The sequence below is a fragment of the Ochotona princeps genome, chromosome 11 (assembly GCF_030435755.1).
Source record: "Ochotona princeps isolate mOchPri1 chromosome 11, mOchPri1.hap1, whole genome shotgun sequence".
NCBI lineage: Eukaryota > Metazoa > Chordata > Mammalia > Lagomorpha > Ochotonidae > Ochotona > Ochotona princeps.
In genome coordinates, this window is record NC_080842.1 from 53066743 (window position 1) to 53088411 (window position 21669).

The window sequence follows — 21669 nt, forward strand, 5'->3', positions numbered from 1 at the left end:
GTTTGTGTTTTTTTTTTTTGAAACTTAATTTTGATACGGACCCTAGGTTCAAGAACTTGAAGGTTCTGTATTTTGATCCAATATACAAACCAAACATTTCGCCTGTCATACATTGATGGATGTTGGCAGAAGGCATGAGATTACTAGGTCACACAAAAAAGGGCTAAACTAATAATGGTAATCACCTGTCCGTGTTTGTTCTCATTCACTGAGCTCAGCTCCTGCAGCACTACACAATGAATTGAGGATGATATATTTTACTGACACTGAAATAAATTACAAGAAAAAAACAAACAAACAAACCCAGAAGCTTGCAGTACCCCAAACTTTCAAGTCCATCTTTTTTGGAATAAGGCATTGCTCCCATCATACTCTATGTCAAACAAATCAACCCCTGACTGTGGAGGGAGTCTACGTATCTTCCAGGAATAGTTTCTAAACAAAACTCTAGAAAAGGCAATCTCAAAAAGTCAGTTGGAGAAAAGATGCCTTAATAGATTTTTACAAATGGGCTATTTTGTAACTGAATAACAATGATCACATCATTGGACATAAGATTACAGTGTTTATAACCACATATTAAAAAATCACTAAGTAAAGATTGGGCCTTTCTTCTGGTACAATACTATTATTATTCAAGTACAGTACTAAGTATTACAAAGATACAGGCAAGACAATAATTTTAAAGAAATGGAATTGTATGTTTTCTTCCAGGCTACCAGATACTCAGGATAAACGTAATGTATGGCTGTAACAAGGCATCACTTAAAAATTATTTGTAGTCCTCCCTTGAGCACGCCAGGATCCCATATGGATGCTGGTTCATATCCCAGCAGCCCCACTTTCCATCCGGTTCCTTCCTAGTGGCCAGGGAAAGCGGTGGAGGACAGCCAAACGCCTTGGGATCCTGTACCTGCGTGGGAGAGCCAGAAGAAGCTCCAGGCTCCGAGGTTCAGATTGGCTCAGCTCCAGCCGTTGTGGTCTCTTGGGGAGTGAATCAGCAGATGTAAGATCTTCCTCTCTGTCTCTCTTCCTCTCTGTATATCTGACTTTGCAATGAAAATAGATAAATCTAAAAAATACAATTGTGGCAAAGAGAACCTACTTGGCATCTTAACATCTTTAGATTTGTGTGCTTTATTCAGTAGGAAGATAAAATTAAGCCGTGGTATTTAGACACACTTTTTATAGAGTTTTCATACAGGTTTATTATCCCAAGGTTAATATTTACGTAGAAAAAAATACGTCAGTAACATATATTTGGATTATCTCAGCTGAAATATTTGAAAATCTTAAACTTTCATCGCCTCCTAAGCATGTAAAAGTAGCTATCCATATCTTTCAAGACCAATCATTCTTAGTTGCAAGACAGGTCTACATTTTCATGTAAAAATTGTCACTACATTGCCTATGCCACCATATAGAAGCGAGGAGATCAAATCCCATGTGCTATACATTCTCATGATTTTAAAACAAGTGAAAAGTAGAATGAGGTTAAGATTACTTTGACTAAGCAAGAGAATATCAACATGAAAATAATTTTTGGAACCCAGTATTTAGCATCACAGTAAGAACCTTTGAGAGTAAGGAAACATGGTATTTGGATGCTTCAGAGAATTTTGGAAAATACAATTGGTTAAATAAAGTAAATTTGAGATGCCAGATCTGCTGTGGCAAAAAGTTTCAAAACTGAACCAAAGACTTGGGGAAGAGAGCCTGTTGGAAAATAACCTGGAAAAGTGTTTTCCTTTTAGAGCTTTGAAGACAACCCTTTTATTAAAAAAAACCCAAAACTATACTATTATATGTGACATTGATATTCTTAGGACTCTCAATTGTGACTCTTTATTCTAGACTAGGCAAAAGGTGAGAAACCCTTTTACAAACCTCTGTTTTCTGAAAGCAGAATATGTGAGAACATCCCCAGTAGAGATCAGTTAGTGTCATTTGACTTTCATAAATCACGTGATAACAAGTATAATAATGAGATTCAATATAATCTCTATTTTCTGGCCAGAGGTTGGCAAAGGTTGCTTTCTTTTCTTTTTTTCTTTTTTTCTTTTTTTAAGGTTTATTTATTTTTAATGCAAAGTCAGATATACAGAAAGGAGGAGAGACAGAGAGGGGGATCCTCCGTCGGATGATTCACTTCCCAAGTGATCGCAACTCCTGGTGCTGTGTTGATTTGAAACCAGGAGCCAGGAACTTCCTCCAATTCTCCCGCGCGGAATCAGGGTCCCAAGGCTTTGGGCTGTCCTCTATTACTTTCCCAGGCTACAGGCGGGGAGCTGGATGGGAAGTGGGGCTTCCAGGATAGGAACTGGCGACCGTATGGGATCCTGGCACGTTCAAGGTGAGGACTTTAGCCACTAGGCCACTGTACCTGGCCCCAGCATAGACATTTGTTAGAAAACTGTAAATAGACTTACTATATATCCCAGACATTCTGCTCCTTGGAATTTACCCAGAAGATATGAAATCAGCATACATTTGAGTTATCTGTTTATGTTTAAAGCAGCTCAGTCTGCAGTAGCTAAGATATGGAATCAACCCATATGTGCATCAAGTAATGACTAGATAAAGAAATTGTGATGTGTATGGATAGTGGAACACTCCACCATTGTAAAGAATGTCTTTAACATAGTGGGAGAAACTGCTGAACATTACACTTGATGAAATAAGTTGACTCCAAAAAGGCAAATTTGTGGTAACTGATATATAAAATATAAAATAAAGATAACATAAATGAGTAACATTTTGAGATTTTATTTTGTTTAATATCTCTTTTCTGTACTCCTGAGGAACAATTATTTTTCTACTTAGTACATGGATTCTTTATTCAATTTAAGGTCAATCTTGTGATAATAAAGTAAATTGAATCAAAATTATGTTCTTGTAAATTTGCAAAAGAAAAAAATAACAGATGATGGCATGGAAGAGAGAAAAAAGTTATGGTGGGAAATATCACCTTTCTCTTTAAATTATATATATATAAAATAATTTAAATTTGTTCCATTTATATAAATTAAAAAGTGAATGTTCTTTTCCTTTATACACTAATTACTTCTTCAGATGAAAGTTCATGTCAATGTATAGAACAACTTGTGGCATTTCAGGTTTTTGTACATTTGTGTCCAGTTAAATTTATAGATTTTTATTTTTGTGTAAAGTAATACACACCTACAGAATTACATTGTAAATCCTTATAAATAAACTTTACAAGCTTATTGCTCTATTTCACTGTAACAATTAAAGTGTATGGCTCACTGGCCAACGTATTGCTAGATAGTAAGTACTAACATTTTCAAATCAATGTCATTTGATGGCCATAGTGTACAAATTAAATAGCAAATTATTGATGGAACACATTATTTGTATTGACTTTAACTCAGCCGTTCTTGCTCAGAATAATGATCATTTAAGGATTAAAGGTGCATTTTATTAGGGTTTTTTTTTAATGGATGAGATGTCACAAGATGATGCTTTAGAAAATGCGTTATGAATTTTATAACTATGGTAAATTGACTCATCAGCACTTAGATGCGAAAACTTTATTTTACAGTTGAATTAGGAAAAAGTAGATACCAATGTTGTTAGTACAACTAGCAAAACAGGATTGTTATAAGGTACTATTTAAAATTGCTTTAATTTGTATCTCTAAAGGTGTACTGATATTGCTCAAATGACACTACAGTAGGTATGATTTGGAAGAATCTTCTTAGGAAATTTTAAAACATCAGATAGAAAATTCTATGAAACAATCATGATCTTCCAAAATGCAATTTTCTTGGCATCATGAATTAAAGAAGTGAAATAATACATTTCTACCAATTCCTGATTTTTAAATGTATTTGAGTTTTGAACAGCATACAGACAGATCTGTGTAGATGGATAATAGCATAGTGGATTTTAGAGATACAAGCATCTTTACTATCATGGCCCATGGAGGAAAATGCATAGTAGAAGCTTTCAGTTTTGTTCCTTTACTTGTGCTAGTTCATTCTGCACAAGTTGAATCAAGTGACATCTAAGACTGATCAAAAGGAATACTGTGTTTATTCTCCATTATTCCTCTTTCTCTACTATTCCAAAGAGACAGATTTCCATTAAACTAAATTTGGGGGAAAAAGTGAAGCACCTTCTCTAATGCTGTGGGTTAGCATGAAGATGCTGACGTATGACAAGCATCTAAGTAGTGAACTCTAATTCTGCATTCAAACCTGGCAACATCACATAATCTTCATTTTCATATTTTCTGATAGCGTTCTGTCTCGTAAAAGAAGATTTTTTTTTTTCAGTTAAAACCTGCAGTGCTAGTTGGAAGTGTGGCTGCTGACTTGAGTCTGGTGGGCCATATCCAAGCTCTCCTATCTTCCACACCTATGAATAGGAATGAAGCATATGTACAGTTCTCATTGCTTTTCTTCACGTGCAAGGAGGAATTTTAACCATACCTGATATTTATAGGGTCAAAATAACTGCTTGCTAACTTTTTATATATAAATTATGATTTAGTATCTCAGGTATATAAATCCTTTGATGTTCTAAAAGCAAATTTTAATTCTGAAGATAGCAGAGTTGTATAATGTGCTCTTTGAGATGTGGATAACATTTATTTCGATTAGGAAATGATTCCTAGAAACATTTCAACTTTCTAGAAAGTATGAGTCTGGAAAAAAATAACTAAAATAGAAAAAATAAATAAAATTAAAAGGATTCTAAGTAATCTTTGATTAGGTTTGCAATGTGCATAAAAAGCAACTAATGTAACTTACTTAGGGCATATAAAGAAAGTATTGCTGTCTAGTTCAAAGCATTCCTGTAAGACAAAATTCAATTCACCTTTTTACTTTGTGTGTTTTAGAACAAGAAAATTGTAAATTGATTTTCTCTCTAAAATTACTAACAGTGCGTTTAACAAACAGGATGCTTTTAATAAACTTTGAGGGTTTTAAATAGAACATTTTCACAGTAAAATCTAAACTCATCCTCAGTTTCACACAGCAGAAGGTTGTTAAAATGTATGTTAGGCATGTTTAAAATGGAAATCTTGAGAAATAGTATCTCCCAAATATTTCTTTGGAAATTCAAATGTTTTCATTGAGAGTTGATTATATTTGCAAAATTTTAAAATGAAACCTCATGCAAAGAAGAGATGTGAAGACACAAAACAATTCATCCACTCCACAAGAGCAAATTCATTCTCTAGCTACTGCTTGAAGTGCATGATCACTGCTTTGTGAATGTTTTCATATTTCAACAGAGTCAAATCATTTCTATTTTGAGATGATAAAATGAGGGAAAATACTTTCTAGATCAAATGTCAATTTCCAATTCATAAGCATTAATTCCCTATGCCCTCTTAAAAACTGTAGCAAAACGGAGAAAAAATTTGTAAGAAAGTATTCTCAGCTCTACCCTCACTACACAACCAGCCATTAATTCTTACTTTCAAGGTTAGATCAACTATTGAAGTTATTAGATTATAAATTCATAAGCAATTAAATTATTCTCATGGCTTTCTGATAGTAAGACTTTAACGAGTCTACCCTCTATTACTATTAATTGGATGAGATAATCTTGCCAAATATAAGGCATTCTCACTAAAATTCTATCATATGCAAACATATTTATTACATAAATATATGTAGATTATAAGTAAGATTGCTCTAGAGATGTCTGCTCCTTCATTAAACAATCGTATTTCCTTCTGAATGAGATTAGGTGCTGCAATTGGTCAACAGTTTTTCTGAAGTTCATCGCAAAGCTAGATCAATCATATACATTTTTTTTCTTTTGAGGAAGGAATCAATTAAGATGATAGGGAAACATGATCCAAGAGGAGACAATGTGAATTCAATGCTAGCTATTCTTTTTGGATATTTCTGATAGCAGGCAATAACTTAAACCAAGTAGGTGAAAGATAGCTAACAATGAAAATTTGAAAAAAAAATATGCAAAAAGCACACCAAACAATATAATATATTTTGTAGGTTTGGAAAATAAATATCACCAAAATATCCATATTACCCAAAGCAAAGTAAAGAGTCAATGTAATCTAAATCCAAAAAAAGGTTAATCTCATACCTGGACAAAACAATGATAAAATCCATATCTAATCACAGAAGACTATCTGAAACCACATGAACAAGCAATTTTGAAAGAATGAAAAAAAATGTTAAGAAGACAAAGAAGACACAGTATAAAAAGTTTAGGATCCCTAACCATCAGGGAAATGCTAGTGTAATTCACAGTGAGGTTTTGCCTCACCCCAGTTGGAATGACTATCTTTCAAAAGTAAAATATATAAATAAATAAATAAATAATGCTAGAGAGGATGTACAGTAAATCTACTGTTAGTGCGGATGTGAATTAATACAAATGCTGTAGAGGACAGTAGGGAGATTCCTCAGAGATCTGAATACTAGCTCTCGTGTGACCCAGCCATTCTACTCCAGTGAATTTATGCACCCAAAATGAAATAACTATATGAAAGAGTTGTTTGTACCACTATGTTTATTGTACCTCAATCAATTCATAGAGCTATGACATGAAATAAACATAGATGTTTATCAATTGATAAGTGATGAAGAAATGTGGTATATTTAAACTCCAGAATAATAGTAGCTCACAAAAAATATTAAATCATATATTTTAAGTGTATCTAGAAATCACTGTTTATTGAAATAAGCCAATCTCCAAAAGTTACACATAGAATACAAAAGGTCGGGGCTCAGAAGAGAACCAACCCAGGGGTTAAAACCATCAGCTGATCGGAGTGATGGACGGTGGCGGGCACTGTGCTTACTAGTAGTACATGTAGGAGCCTGGACTGGGAATGCCTCAAAGTTTTTTTTAGGGGGATTCCCCTGAACAAAATGGAGGAATCAAAGCATTAATCAAAAAAAGATGGAAAATGGAGTAGATGAATCAACCACCTCAGCTTTATGCTTGCAGCGGAAAACTGGACAAGGGGAAACCCTAAGACGGACTATGTCAATCAGTGGACTCTGCACCAGCCTCATCATACCTGGACTGTTGCTGATGATATGTTGGTGCTTCTAATTGATCGAGGTGACGCTCTGCTGGCTCTGCCTACAAACCTGAGAGGGCCTCCCTAAGAGGCCGTTGAACTTGAACTGGACAAGTGGGATGCTGGACTCTGTATGGTGTAAACTTTTAATTAGGGAATCTCAACGGAACTTGAGCTGTGGTTATGCATCAAGGTGAAGGAATTCATGATGGGGGAAGGGTTTGGGGTGAAGGGGGGGATCCCAGTACCTATGAAATTGTGTCATGTAATGCAATGTAATTAATGAATAAATGAATATTTAAAAAAAAATAAATAAAATAAAAATGAAAAAAAAAATATATACTTTTAACCCATGTTTATAATCTTATAGAACTGTGTAGTTCCTCAACTTTTTATCTGGTGACTATTGGGATTACTGGAAAATTAGATACATTTCTATAGAGTGTATTAAAAGTATATCTGTATAAAAACAGCAGAATTGGGGTGGAATATTGGGCGGTATGGCAGTCAGGGGAGTGTGGTTGTCATCTTAGAGCTGTGTCTTTGTAATATAAAACATTTGTTCTCTTCATAGAAAGACAAAATATACAAAGAACTGTGCATCCATGGATGAGAAATATAGACAAAAATCTACGTGATTGTGGGAGGTACTAGTGTCAATTATGAAGAATGTTATTTTCAGCCTGTAATTTTTATTGGAGTAAGTTCTGTAAGTGGAAGTCTTACACTATGTAACAATTACAAAATTCAGAATGGATTTGTGGGACTATGGATTTAAATAGCAATTCTTTTTAGTTCTATATGTTCAGAGTATTATCATCCTAAAAATTCACTTTTAAGTAATTGAATAAAAAAGAGACATTGTAAGTAGAGTATTTAATCAATGAACTTCCACATAAGAGAACTACTATTGAATTTCAAAGCTACAGCTTGAACTAAATGGTTTAATGGAATGGATAAAAGAACTTTTTCACTTGCAGCAACTAAAGTATTTGGTATGTAAATATATAACAATATTTACTTGATTCAAATATTATAGTGTGAAATAGGCCAATATTTAGCCAATCAGTTTATTAAGATCTTCATTCTCACAAATGCTAAGATTGGGGCCCAACGCTGTGGCCTAGCACATGAAGTCCTCGCCTCGAACACACCAGGATCCCATATGGGCACCTGTTCTAAACCTGGCAGCCCTGATTCCTATCCAGCTCCCTGTTTGTGGCCTAGGAAAGCAGTCAAGGACAGCCCAAAGCCTTGGGACCCTGCACGCGCATGGGAGACTTGGAGCAAGTTCCTGGCTCCTGGTTTAGGATCAGCGCAGCACCGGGAGTTGTGGTCACTTGGGGACTGAATCATTGGACGGAAGATCTTTCTCTCTGTCTCTCTGTCTCTCTGTATATCTGACTTTGCAATAAAAATAAATGAATCTTAAAAAAGAACAAGAAGAAGAAATGCTAAGATTGATAATATGAAAGGAACAGCAAAGCATACTGTAGAGGACTGGTTTTAATACTGAAACAGAACTGTAATTTGTCATGCATTTGAATAAATAAAGCTCTGTTTCAATAAAATAACATTTCAAAATTAGTACATAAGAGAAAGCATTGTTAATATTTTCTTGTCCCCATCATTTGCTTTTTCTCTTTGTCTAGCTGGAAATTGAAAATGACCACTAGTCAACCTGAAAGCAGGTTGTGGTTACCATAGCAGTTACCTGGATTCTAACTGAGCGCTTAGTGCACTCTCATCTTTAATTTTCACATGTGTGCATTTTTCTATATAAATGACCTAAGGGTGATTTTGGATTGTAGATAAGAATTGGTAAGATGCACCTTAGAAATTTATCTGGATATTTACCCCTATTGTGCCTTAAGTAGAAATTATTTTGCTTGAACTCCTTACTGCCTTTGAAACTCATCTTCATGTAAAAGTAAAATCTCTGCACATTAATATTTCATTTATAATATAATTATTGTTGTAGTGCTGTTTCCTTCTGTTGAAAAGCCTTTACTTAATATTTTTAAATAGGCCCTTAAGTCCAGCACCCTTCTTGTTCTCTTTTAAGTATTTAGAAATCCAGAGTGAATTTATTTCCTAGCATCAATTAATGAAATGATAGTCTGAAACAAACATTACAATTCTGAGAAAGTTTGTGCAAGCCTAAGAATTTTTTTCAGGTACAGTCACATATTTTATTTTGCTGTCAATTTTTAAAAATGTGAGTTCTGTTCGGGTGAGTAGAATAATTCTCCTTTACTGAAAGACAATGAGCGTACTGTCCTTTGAAAGTCCTTTAAATCTAGTGGCTCTTACTTTTGATAAAAAAAGAAAAACCTACAATCTACTTCCTTATTAAATCAGTGGTTATGGGATGGCCTGCAGCATTTCATAGTAATTAGTCATTTCAGAGAGCTTGCTTTCTGAAAAAAAAGAAGTGCAGCTGCATTTTTTCATATTACTTCAACTAATTGATTTGTAACTGTCCTTGTACTAACTCTTCTAGCCTTCCTTCATCGGTTTCTCTGCTTTCCCAGCCATGTATCCTATTTTTGATCTCTTAGTTTTTCATGAACATACAATTCCTTCCAATATGAAATTAGACACAAAAATTTTATTAATGTAATAAAAAACTTGATTACAGATGGTTTTGTCAAAATCCTGATCAAGTTTTAATTTATTTAGTTCTATTGTCAATACTAATTCTTACATGCAGTTGCAGGAAAATTTTTAAATTTCAGGACTCGTGTCAATCTTCGATTGATGAGATGCTACAGATTACATATATGAACTAATGTTAATATTATAGAGAGTCATATGTAGAAAAGAAATATAATCTATTTCAGAGTTTTCATGGGGGTTTGGTTCCCTGACCAACACTATGCATGCTCAAAATCTCTTACATGAAATGTGGTTATATCTATGTGGGGGAAACATGGAAGGGAGGCGAAATGGGGAGGGTGGAAAACCCAGAGTCTATGGATCCATACCATGAAAAATAAAGATTAAGATCTGAATTACTTAGAAATACATTTTCCTGTTTTCGGAAGAATTTTGGAGGATTCTATTGCTTATTTCTAAATGGTAGAATTCCCTGGTTTCTTTGAGGACTTGTTGACATGCTCTTTTAGGCTGTTACACTGTTGGAGCGGATGCTAGGTTTTAATTACTATTAAATCTCCTTGAGCAAATTTTGTACTTTACACATTTATAGGCACTTTCTCAGTGGATCGCCCTATCTAAATCTTGGTATATGATTGTTGGCAGTGTTCCTTTTTATTCCATCTTATTTCTTTAAGTTCCCTAGGAATGTTTTGTCCTTCATTTATCATTGAATTTTCCATATTTTCTTTTTGTTATTAACTAAAATGTGCTTGTTTAAAGAGCAAGTTTGTGGCTTTGTTGAGACTCTCAGTTTATTGTGTGATTTTTATCATTAATAGTAGTCCTGGTCATTACTTTTTCCTTCCCTATACATTTTTGAAATTTAGTTTGCTGTGCTTTTTACCCATATTTTATCTTGGTAAAATAGGGTGTTGCTTGAAAAATCTTTTTTCTTCTCTCTTTTTCAATGTAGTCAAAGCTATGCTAAAGTTCCCTTTGAATCTTATTTTTGCTGTATAGATGTTTTACATATTACATCTATTTACTTACAAGCCCCAGAATTTATTGGTATAAGATTATTTAATGAGATTGTTTGAACCTTTGTATCCATCTTGAAATTCATGTTGAAATGTTATCTCCAAAGCCACAGTGTTGATAGGTTTTCACCTTAATTTTGGAGAGGCAATTTTGCAAGATGTGTTTTTCTACTTTGAATACGTTGGGCAGGTTTTCAAATTTCTTCTGGTCATCACAATTTCTTCTAAGCCAGCTGGTAATCTTAACCAAAGTTGCTTTCTAAGGGATGGATGGTATATTTCTTTCTCCCTTCCCTATGTCTGCACCATTTCTGTGTATAAAGTCCCAGTGTATGTATCAGCTTGTTTTATCCATGGAAACACATTGTGGTTCATAGAAACATAATTAATGGCTTCACCTAACTGAAGAAAGTTCTAGCCAGTAGTTTTAAGAGCACACCTTAATCTGCATTCTTTCTTAATATTGACTAATTGTGTATTGGTGTGATATTTTCTGTCTGATGATTCTTCATCATTACACTCTCCTTTTTCAAATGTTTTCTTTAAAATTCAAACATGACTGCAAGGGTTATTTTGATATCTTTCCTAAACCTAATATATACAGGCTCTCATAGGACATGTCTGGCCTGTTTTTTTGTTGTTGTTGTTTTGTTTTGTTTTTTTGTCTCCTTCCTCTTATTTAAGTAATACATTTTGTCAACTCAAAGTACCACAGATCTCTCTGTACCTTCCCAGAGCTTTGGATTAAGCATGTTTACTTGACTATTTCGTTACCAACTGATTGGAATATTTTGCTGCAACTGTTTCCTTAGATACCAAATCTCTGGCATGATGACATAGATGATGATGATTGTTACTGTCTCCTGACTATTTGTGTCCCTAACAATGGTCACATGATAAAATCTGCCATTTGCCAACTGACTGCCCTATCACTCCAAATACATCCTGGGGCATAGATTTCTTTAGAGGCCGATCCAATGGAATGTTGCTTCCTTTGAAAGAATATTTATTCACATCTTGTTTGAAATTAATTGGACATCAGGATGGCTCTTTTTAGCTGTCTCTTTTCTTTGATCTCTCTGGCAAACAGGCTGGACTCAGGAGCCAAATATATTTCTAATGAAATATGATTCTCTTTGTTTCTTAGCTAACTTTTCACAGATATTAATTAATTAATTAGTTAATTAATTATACAAATACTCCTGTGCTCAAACTCTCCAAACCTTTTGGAATGCCAAGTTGTATGGCTTGCTTTTCGCTTTAGATAAAACCTCTGTGTCTTGGTCTTTGTTTTGAAGAGTATCATGGTCATCTTGGAACAATCTACCTTCTTTTACATACCTTTTGCCATGGCATTTCATCTTTGCAAACACTCCTCTAGCATTTACTAATTGTAGTGTACTTTGAAACACCTCAATTATTTGTTAACTAAGGAGATCTTTCTCAATCTTAGAATATTATATACTTTTCTGCCATATCACATTTTGGACTTCTCATTATTTCAACTTTATAATTAAAAAAAATCTTTTTTTGTTTAATGTATCTACTGGACTGAATTAAATGAGAGCTAGTAAAGAAAACTTTCTATTCAAACTGTCTATGCCAAGCTTTGAATTGTCATTATATAGCTGGGGATTTGGTTAACTGCAGTTCAGACTGGATTATAACAGCAATGATCCTTATTACACTGTTTTTCATAACTTTGAAAACAAAAAAAGAAAAATCCTTTCTATAACAATGTGGATTAAAATGACTTTAATAAGTGCCATGAAAACAAAATCTTTACTATTTTAATGCATGCATGTACCAGATATTTTAATTATAACTTCGTATGCTTGCAAGAGTTACAATGCTACTAGTGAAAAAAATGTAAACATAAAATCAATCTCCTGATTTCTGCGATTCCATCACAAATATGAAGTTTTTCATTTGTGTTCAATCAGAAACCATAATGATAACTGCTTACTGAAAGCCATCTGGCCATGCTCATCTATATCAACAAACTTACGGGCAGTTTGCATTAGCACAGCTGTTATTTATGTCCTTGCCAACGTTTAACAGTGGCAGGTGATTTTTATTTCTGTGTAGGCAGAGAAGTATATGCACCTATCAGTGACACATTGATATTTCAGTAAGTTAAATTGTAATTCTTCACAGCACAGAAAATGCAGTACAAATTCTGTAATCACTTAAATATATGCAATAAAAGGGTTTTAATTTTAAAAATAAAATTTATGATGGTTATCTAGTAATCTAAGATATTTTTAATTCAATTTGTGCATTACTTAATATTTTGTATTCCTTTCTATTAATCATTCAAAAAGAGGTATTTCCTGTCCTAAGGTATCTTAAATATGCATTATGCATTTGGAGCATATATTAAGGAATTCACTTGGCAATAAGTTATAAGATTAAAAAAACAAATTTGAGAAATAAAGAGCAATTAAATATTTGAAAAAGAGAAAATTTCAAATTCCCATTTGTTAAATGCATCATGCATATTACAGGAACATAGAAATTTACTCAATAAAATAAGTCTCAAAAAAGATATGATGCTTTAACTATAAGTTAAAGAAGAATTATGTAAGGGTAACAAATAAATATTCCCCAAACCTGTAAATTCCCAAGCAGGGATGAGTAAGATAAAATTATATGGCTTGTTTTTAAATTAGAAATCTCTACAGACTTTTTTTCTAGTTGGTGCAATTGTCATTCTTAAAAGCATACTCTGTGGAACAAGAAAATCCCAATAATTCTCTTCATAAATAATTTAACTTTGCCATTATCATAATTTGTGCTGAAACAGGTAGAGATACATTGTGACTTTCCAATGAACCTAAAAAATTACTGAGTTGGAAACAACTTTAGATTAAATAAAATTTTAGTGACTAGTTTTATGTATACAAGAAATTAAGATCATTTATGTATGCATTTTATTATGGGGATTGTGCAAAAGTTGTTACTAGAAAAACACATTAAAACTCTCATTTTCTCTCTTTGATTAATGTAATATTTTTCTGTGTTCACATCAGATTTTGCTATATGGATGGAAATAGAGAATGAGAAAAGGTCTCAGATACTTCAGGCTACCTCTGTACTCACTTTGCCACACTCTTCTTTCTCCACCTATTCATTGATAGTGTTTCTGATGTGTGTAATACGCTGAAATCTAAAACACCATCTAGTTTTGTTTCTCACATAATAATTACAAATTTTATATACAATATTTTAATTAAAATTGATATGTTGAAATACAATTACATATATGACCAATATTGTTGAGCTTTAAACATATAGGTATAGAATAAATATAATTGACTTAATTATAACTACCCAATATTTATCATGATGTGACTGTTTACTTTCCATCAAGCCCCTAGACTGCCTTCCTCACTAAGTTGTATCCGAATCAAGACACACGGACTCTAACAGCTTTTGAACTCTAAGAAAGTCCACTAGATTGTTATTGATCATTGGCACACATGTTGTTAAAAGTGAGACAGAATTGTTTAGATATCTATGTAAATTTTGCCAAACATCTTTATTTTATTGTAATATGAATCTTTAATCAGAATTTACAGGAAGCTAAGATGACTGCAATCAGATACATAAAATATCACAAACACAATTCTTTAACTTTGCAATTTTTAAATGACTAATATTGTGAATTCACAGGTTTTTTTTGAATTGTGTATCTACGTTCTAAAAATATATTAAAACTGATTTTTACCACTTCTCTCTTTTCTATTACTGCATTTTTTAAAAAGATTTATTCATTTTATTACAGCCAGATATACACAGAGGAGGAGAGACAGAGAGGAAGATCTTCTGTCCGATGATTCACTCCCCAAGTGAGCCGCAACGGCCCGTGCGCGCCGATCCGAAGCCGGGAACCAGGAACCTCTTCCGGGTCTCCCACACAGGTGCAGTGTCCCAATGCATTGGGCCGTCCTCGACTGCTTTCCCAGGCCACAAGCAGGGAGCTGGATGGGAAGTGGAGCTGCCGGGATTAGAACCGGCACCCATATGGGATGCCGGGGCTTTCAAGGCGAGGACTTTAGCCGCTAGGCCATGCCCCCGGGCCCTATTACTGCATTTTTTTTAAGAAAGCTAGAACATAAAATTCTAAATAGTTTTCTGTGATAATGAAAACATATTAAATGGATAGTAGCTACAGGCAAGGTGTTTACTGAGGACATGTCAGGATATATTTGAGTGATTTTTTTTAATTAAGTGATTGACATCAAGATTGAAACTTTTTAATTTATATTGCAGGAATACTGCTTTGTTTAAATTTGTACATATTTGCATTGGTTTGAAATAATAAAACTGAAGTGTTATTTCTCACTGGAGATGTCATATGCATACTATTTTAATTCTTTTTGATCATTGAAATTAGAAAAATTTATCTACATAGCTTTTTCCTACCTATGCTCCCCAAAATATAGTTTTATCTATTTGGTTGCTAGCATTTCTAGTAGAATTATTTGTATTTTATCATTTTTTCCACTTATTTCTTTATAAAATATGTAGGAAAACCTTGTTTCATTAGTTTAGAGTTCACTCTAAGATATTTGATGTTCCTTACATGTACAGGAAACATTTTGTATATTTTAAATTGATCTATAAACCTTTTACTCATTTATTAAGACAGACAAAGAAACATATGGACAAAAGTTCTGTCTATTGTTACATCCCCAAGTCACAAATGTCCATGATTGACCTGACACTGAAACCAAGATCTCAGAAATCAATCCAACGAACCCAAATGTGTGATAGGATCCCTTCACTTCAGTCATCACGCAGTACCTCAAAGGGAACCTCTGATCAATATCAGGTGTTCTGATTTGGGACATGGGCATCTGTATTGACATTTTAGCTTGTGGGCTACCCTATATTTTTTTTTTTTACTTTGTGTTCAAAATATTGTTCTCCTTAACTGATTAAAAAAAAAGCTAGGAAGCAAAAATCGGCAACCAGAGCCAAAAGTAGAATGATGGTTCTCTGATGTTGGGCGTAGTTATCTTACGCAGCATTTTAAAACATTATTTTGTTTATTTGAAGGCAAATTTATTGAGGAGGGTGAGACAGAGAGAAAGAGGAGGATAAGAGAGAGAGAGAGAGAGAGAGAGAGAGAACTTTCATCAGCTGGTTCACTCCCCAAATGGTAGTAGCTAAGACAGGCCAATGTTAGGAGCAGGAACTACTTTATGAGTTTCCACATGGCTACAGAAGTTCAAGGATTTGGAGCATCTCCCACCCGTTCTCCAGGCACATCATGAGGCTTGTGGACTGGATCTGTGACTCAAGTTTGCACCCTTATGCAATAAACCATTGCAAGTGGCAGTTTAATGCAAGGCAGGCATTAAAATCTTAACTTTTAGTTATTAAAAAAAAAAGTTTAGCTTTGAAATTCAGCAATGAGTGAGCACCAAAGAATCAAATATTAAAGGTGGAGCTGTATGCACATTCCACTTAGTAATAACTCACAGAGTCAGTTCTTCAAAAATACCTCTATCCAGGCTACAGTTCCATTGTCTCCTTAAAGACTTCCCCACCCTCTCACCACTGAAGAAAGGGGACTTAATAATTCTACTTAAGTATGGCTACTGCAAAAATTTGCAAATTTAGGAAAACCAAAGAAGCTGCATTTTATTCAAGCATCTGCTTCAAGCCAGATATTTTCCTAGACATTTCAGAGAGAACAGTTCTTTCAATATATTTCGAAAACCTGTTCATATGAAAACTGGAGTGTCTAAACTTTGAATGATGCCTTCCATTTGGCTTTTCAAAGGCACACCTGGCACTTCTCCATTCTGCCTTTTCAAGTCTTCAAAGTGTTCAGCATTTTCTGGTTCCTCTGACTTTTGATTAGTCTTAGCTGATGCTGAACATTAACAAGAGATCTGGAGCATGAACACTGCAGAAAATTAATTCATGCCAAGAAGTCTCTGTATGTTACTGCCTCCCCACTAGCAATTCAAAGAAAGCACGTGATCCACAGAATATTCCACTTCTGTTACTGAAGAATGCGTCCTTTCAGTGCTTCCAAGGTAGTGGTTGTTACGAAGTGGTGGATTTTTCAGAATCCAGTGTGGTAACATACACTCCACGAATCTTCCCAGAATTCTTTCAATGCTAGTGACCATTTGGCTTCTATTACCAGACTTAAAATTTAAAGTTAAAAGACTGACTCGGGCATGGTTTCCACATCTTGTGGGAATACAACAAAAGTACATTGATTTCTATGAGTGTTAAAGGTTTTTCTTTCTCTCTCTCTCTTTTTAAAATATTAGTACATGTACCTTTGCTACTAATACAAATAATCTTTTGTTAATTTTTAGGTTTTTTTTATGATAAAGTTTTATAGGCATAGGGATTTTCCCTTCCTCCCTTCTCATGTCTCCTCCCCCGCAATTTTTCCAAACATTATTTATTACAGTACTATAGTTCTCTAAAACTTCTTAAGTCCATCATTCATCTATTTTAGTGTATTATGACATTGTATGTGTAGACAAATTCTAGCATTCTATTATCAGGATATATTTAGCAGTTGCATTTGGAGTTCTCCTTTTATCTGGGAATAGAGATGGATACAGCAAGGTATTGCAACTTCCTGGTATGCTAATCTCCATTATATAGTTCACATCCAAGAATGCATGCATGTACATATTTATCTATATATCTATGGATCTTAAATTTTGTATGACGTTTACCTTATACCAGAAAGAATTCTGATATTTATCATTGGCTTGTTTTACTGAGCACAAAGATCTCTATTTGGGACCATTTTGTGTCAGTGATAAAATTGTATCCTTTTTAATGGCTGAGTAGTATGCCACAGAGTGGAGCTACCATAGCTTCTTTATAGATTTTTTTACGGGCATCTGGGTTGTTTGCATGTCTTTTGTAATGTGTATTGCACTGTTGTAGATACAGGATCACATCAACAAACTGAAGAATAAAAGCTATCAATAGATGTAGAGAAGACATTTCATAAAATCCAAAATCACTTTAATCTGAAAAAAAAAAAAAAACAAGATAGTCATGGAGGAAACATTCCACAACAAATCAAAGCAATATGCAAAATGCCCAGTGACGGCATCAAGCTGAGCAGGGGGAGCCTTTCTCCTAAGACCTTACACCAGAGAAGAACATTGCTTTCACCACTGCTCTTCAACATAATATTATAAGTCCTCACTAAAGCTATAAGGAAAGAAGAAGAAATTAAATTGGCTCAACTTGGAATTGAGGAATTAACATTATCTCCATTTGCAGACAATTTGATTCTATACACAGGAAAACCAATAGACTTAATAAAGATGACTACTGAAAGTCATAAAAGAGTTTAATCAGATTGCAATTTACACAATCAACGAACATAAATTGATGGCTATTTTGTACACAAATTATTCTAAGGCTGAGAAAGAAATTATAAACACAGTCCCCTTTAAAATAACAGAGAATAATTTTAAACACTTTGGAATTAACATAATCAAAAAGGTAGAATACCTGGAAGGTTAAAACTACAAAGCATTTTAAAAAAGAAATAGAAGAATACACTAATAATGGAGAAATTCACCATATTTCTGGATTTGCAGCATCAGCATCATCAAATATCCACCTAACCAAAAGTCCTGAATGACTTCAATATGAAGCAATCAAAATGTGCTTCTCAGAAGCAGAAAACATGACGCAGACGTTCGTCCTGAATCACTCGAGGCCGCAGACAGCCAAAGTTGTATTGAAGAGTAAAAATAAAGCTGCAGGAGTTGCAATTCCAGACCTCAAGATACACTACAAGGCATTGGTCATTAAAACAATCTGCTAATGGTACAGAAAGAGAGAACAATGGAACAGAAGCCTCTGGACAGCAAAGGGGACAATTAACAAAGTGAAGAAGGAACCAATGCAGTAGGAGAAAATCCTTGCACACTTCACAACAGATAGGGAGCTAATAATCAGGATTTATAAAAAGCCTGAGACGATAGCAAAACAAATGACCCTGTGAAGAAATGGGCAAAGAAAATTTAAATATAGCAGGTTCCAAAATCAATGAACGTAAATCAATGGCTGTATTGTGCACAAATTATTCTAAGGCTGAGAAAAAAAATTCCAAGTACAGTCCTCTTTATAATAACAGAGAAGATCTTAAATATCTTAAACATGACAAAAGATGTGTAATACCTAAATGATGAAAACTACAATAGACAATGATGGAAGAGAGAACAACAATGGAGCAAAACAGAAATCACAGAAGGTAGCTCATTCATACACACTCAACTAATCTTTGACAAGAGAACAGATAAAAATCCAAGGAAAACGAAAAGGCTATTCTTTTCAAAAATTTTGTTGATACAACTTAATACAAAACTGCAGAAATAAGAGGATAGACACTAATCTGTCAGCTTATACAAAAGTCAGCTTTAAATGATTTTTTGGTTTTATTCTTCATTTTGTATATATGGCATATCACATTTATTGATTTGTTTGTGTTAAACCATCCATGCATGCCAGGGATGAATCCTAGCTAGTTAGGATGAAGGATATGTCTGATTGATAATTAGATTGTGTTGGCTAGTATTTGGTTGAGGATTTTTGCATCTGTCTTGTTTAGGGATATCCATCTGTAGTTCTCTTTTCCTGTTTTGTTTCTAGCTGGCTTTTTTATATAGGGTGACTTTGGCTTCATAGGAAGAGTTTGGGAAGGATCACCTCAATTTCTATTATTTTGAATAACTTGTAGAGGGTTGAGGTAAATACTTCTTGAAATGTTTTTTAGTATGCAGCAGTGAAGTCATCTGGTCTACAGCTCTATATTTTTGTTGGGAGGAATTTAATTACTTATTCAATTTTCATCTGGGTTATTAGTCAGTTTAGATTATTAATTGCCACATGATTTCTTTTTTATCAATGCACCCTTATGTTAGCTCAGTTGTTTTTCTTTAACATATTTCTATTAATTGCCTCCAGATTTTGTATTTCAACGTGTTAGTTGAATGTGGCGTGTTACCTGGATTGAAGAGTTATATAACACAGCTATGTAGATATGCATGGTGCACATATACAAGTAATTTATGCTTTCAAAACTTACTATGTACTTGGAAGCAAAAATCAATACCATGATATAAACCCCAAAACAGCTACTATTCAGATATTAGTAAATTGTTTTCTTATAAACCCCTTTAGCTCTGCCATTACTGGATTTTTAATTGGTCTTTTATGTATGTGGCATTTAAAACTCTTTCTGTTACTATTCAGTTTTCTTCTATTTAATCTTTATTGTGTCTAAAACCATTCTAGATAATGCCCTATTTTTACCCCTAGAAATCAAAGTACATTTTTCTCACAGAGAAATTCAATGTTTCCACTTTACAGAATGTCAGCAACATGAAGATATACTTAATGAAAAATCAATCACTTTCTCAAATTTTAATTGTATGTATTTTATATGTATATAGCATGCTATCATTTCTATTTGACATACAAAATCATAGTAACATATGTGTGAAAGAGTGTGGGTATGTGTGCTTGTTTATGTCTGAATGGCTTTCCTATACTAATTATTATATTAAAACTATTATAAAATTGAGATTCTCAGCTGGAGAAAACACACAGATGTACTTCACACACTATGGCAAAATGAAGATAAAACACAACTTGATTACAATGCTTTTTTTCTGAAATCCATCATAGATATTACTCATTTTCTGTGAACTTCATAAAATGCTACTGTAAACATTAGTTGTTTTAAATGTTTGTCATAGCTATTTCTTACTGGATTTGTCTTTGAACTCCCAGGAAGAAGCAGTATCAACCTACATTTCAAGGACCAGAAATTTAAATAAAAAGGAGGAAGCCTCCTTTCTCCCCTGAGTGGAAAGCATGGTGTACTAATTTGCAAGGATGACAACATGAGAATGTTGAACTAGATGCAACTGCTAATTCCTTGGAGGCTAAAGATCCAATGCCACAGTGTTGATATTTTTGTTGTCCTCTGAGGTATCTGTATTCAATTTGTAAATGGACATTTTCTCATTGTGTCCTGCCACAATCATTTAATTTCCTTTTATAAGGGCATCACTCATATTGAATCAGGGGCCACAAATATGACCGACCACATCATATCTTATTTATTTCTTGAAGGATCCTACCTTTATACAAAGTAGCATTCTGAGATACTGTGGATAAGAGCGCTGACATGGACATTTTGAGGAGGCACTATTGGGCTTATAAGTTACAATTGTCAATAACCAAGCCTTACAAATATTGGTATTGTCTCATATTTGATGGTAATTTTCATTGTCCAAGTTTTGTTTAAATGCTTGTCCTTAAACTGATACTGTAGCTGGAAGATATAATTCAATAGCTGAAGGGATCTTGATCATATGTCACTCTTGTTAATCTCAAAATGAGTATTTTTCCAACTGAACAACAAGAGTTAACAGTTGAGGAGATTTAAAAGAAAAAAAATCAACAGATTCCTATGAAACAGATGAACTGAAGTAGGCTAGACAGATATAAACAGCGGATGTTCACGACAATGCATTACATTTGCTGCTCAAAATCTGAAAGTCAAAACAGTACAGTAATGACTCTTGTGAGAATCCTCTGGCAGAGTAGAAGAATTTGTGGAAAGAAAAAATCACATCACCAGGAATCAGGAGAAATTGGGATCCACAGTTTCTTCCTATACACCTTGCCCCAGTGAAAATCCCACTAGATCCCAGGGTGTTAATATTCCCGCACTTCCCAATACCATCACCCAGAGGGTCAAAATTCCAATCTATCAGACTTGGAGAGCATCCTTAAACTACTCTGAAATCAAGCAGTATACGAAGAACTTAAGCACAGACCATATCATGCTTGAAAAAGGTAGTAATTCATTGCCAAGAAAATAAATTTTTTACTAACCAATAATACAACCTTCAGTTTTATTCTCAGAGAATATCTATCAAATGCGAGTAGCCAAGAATCCTAAGTTTCTGATTCAAAGTC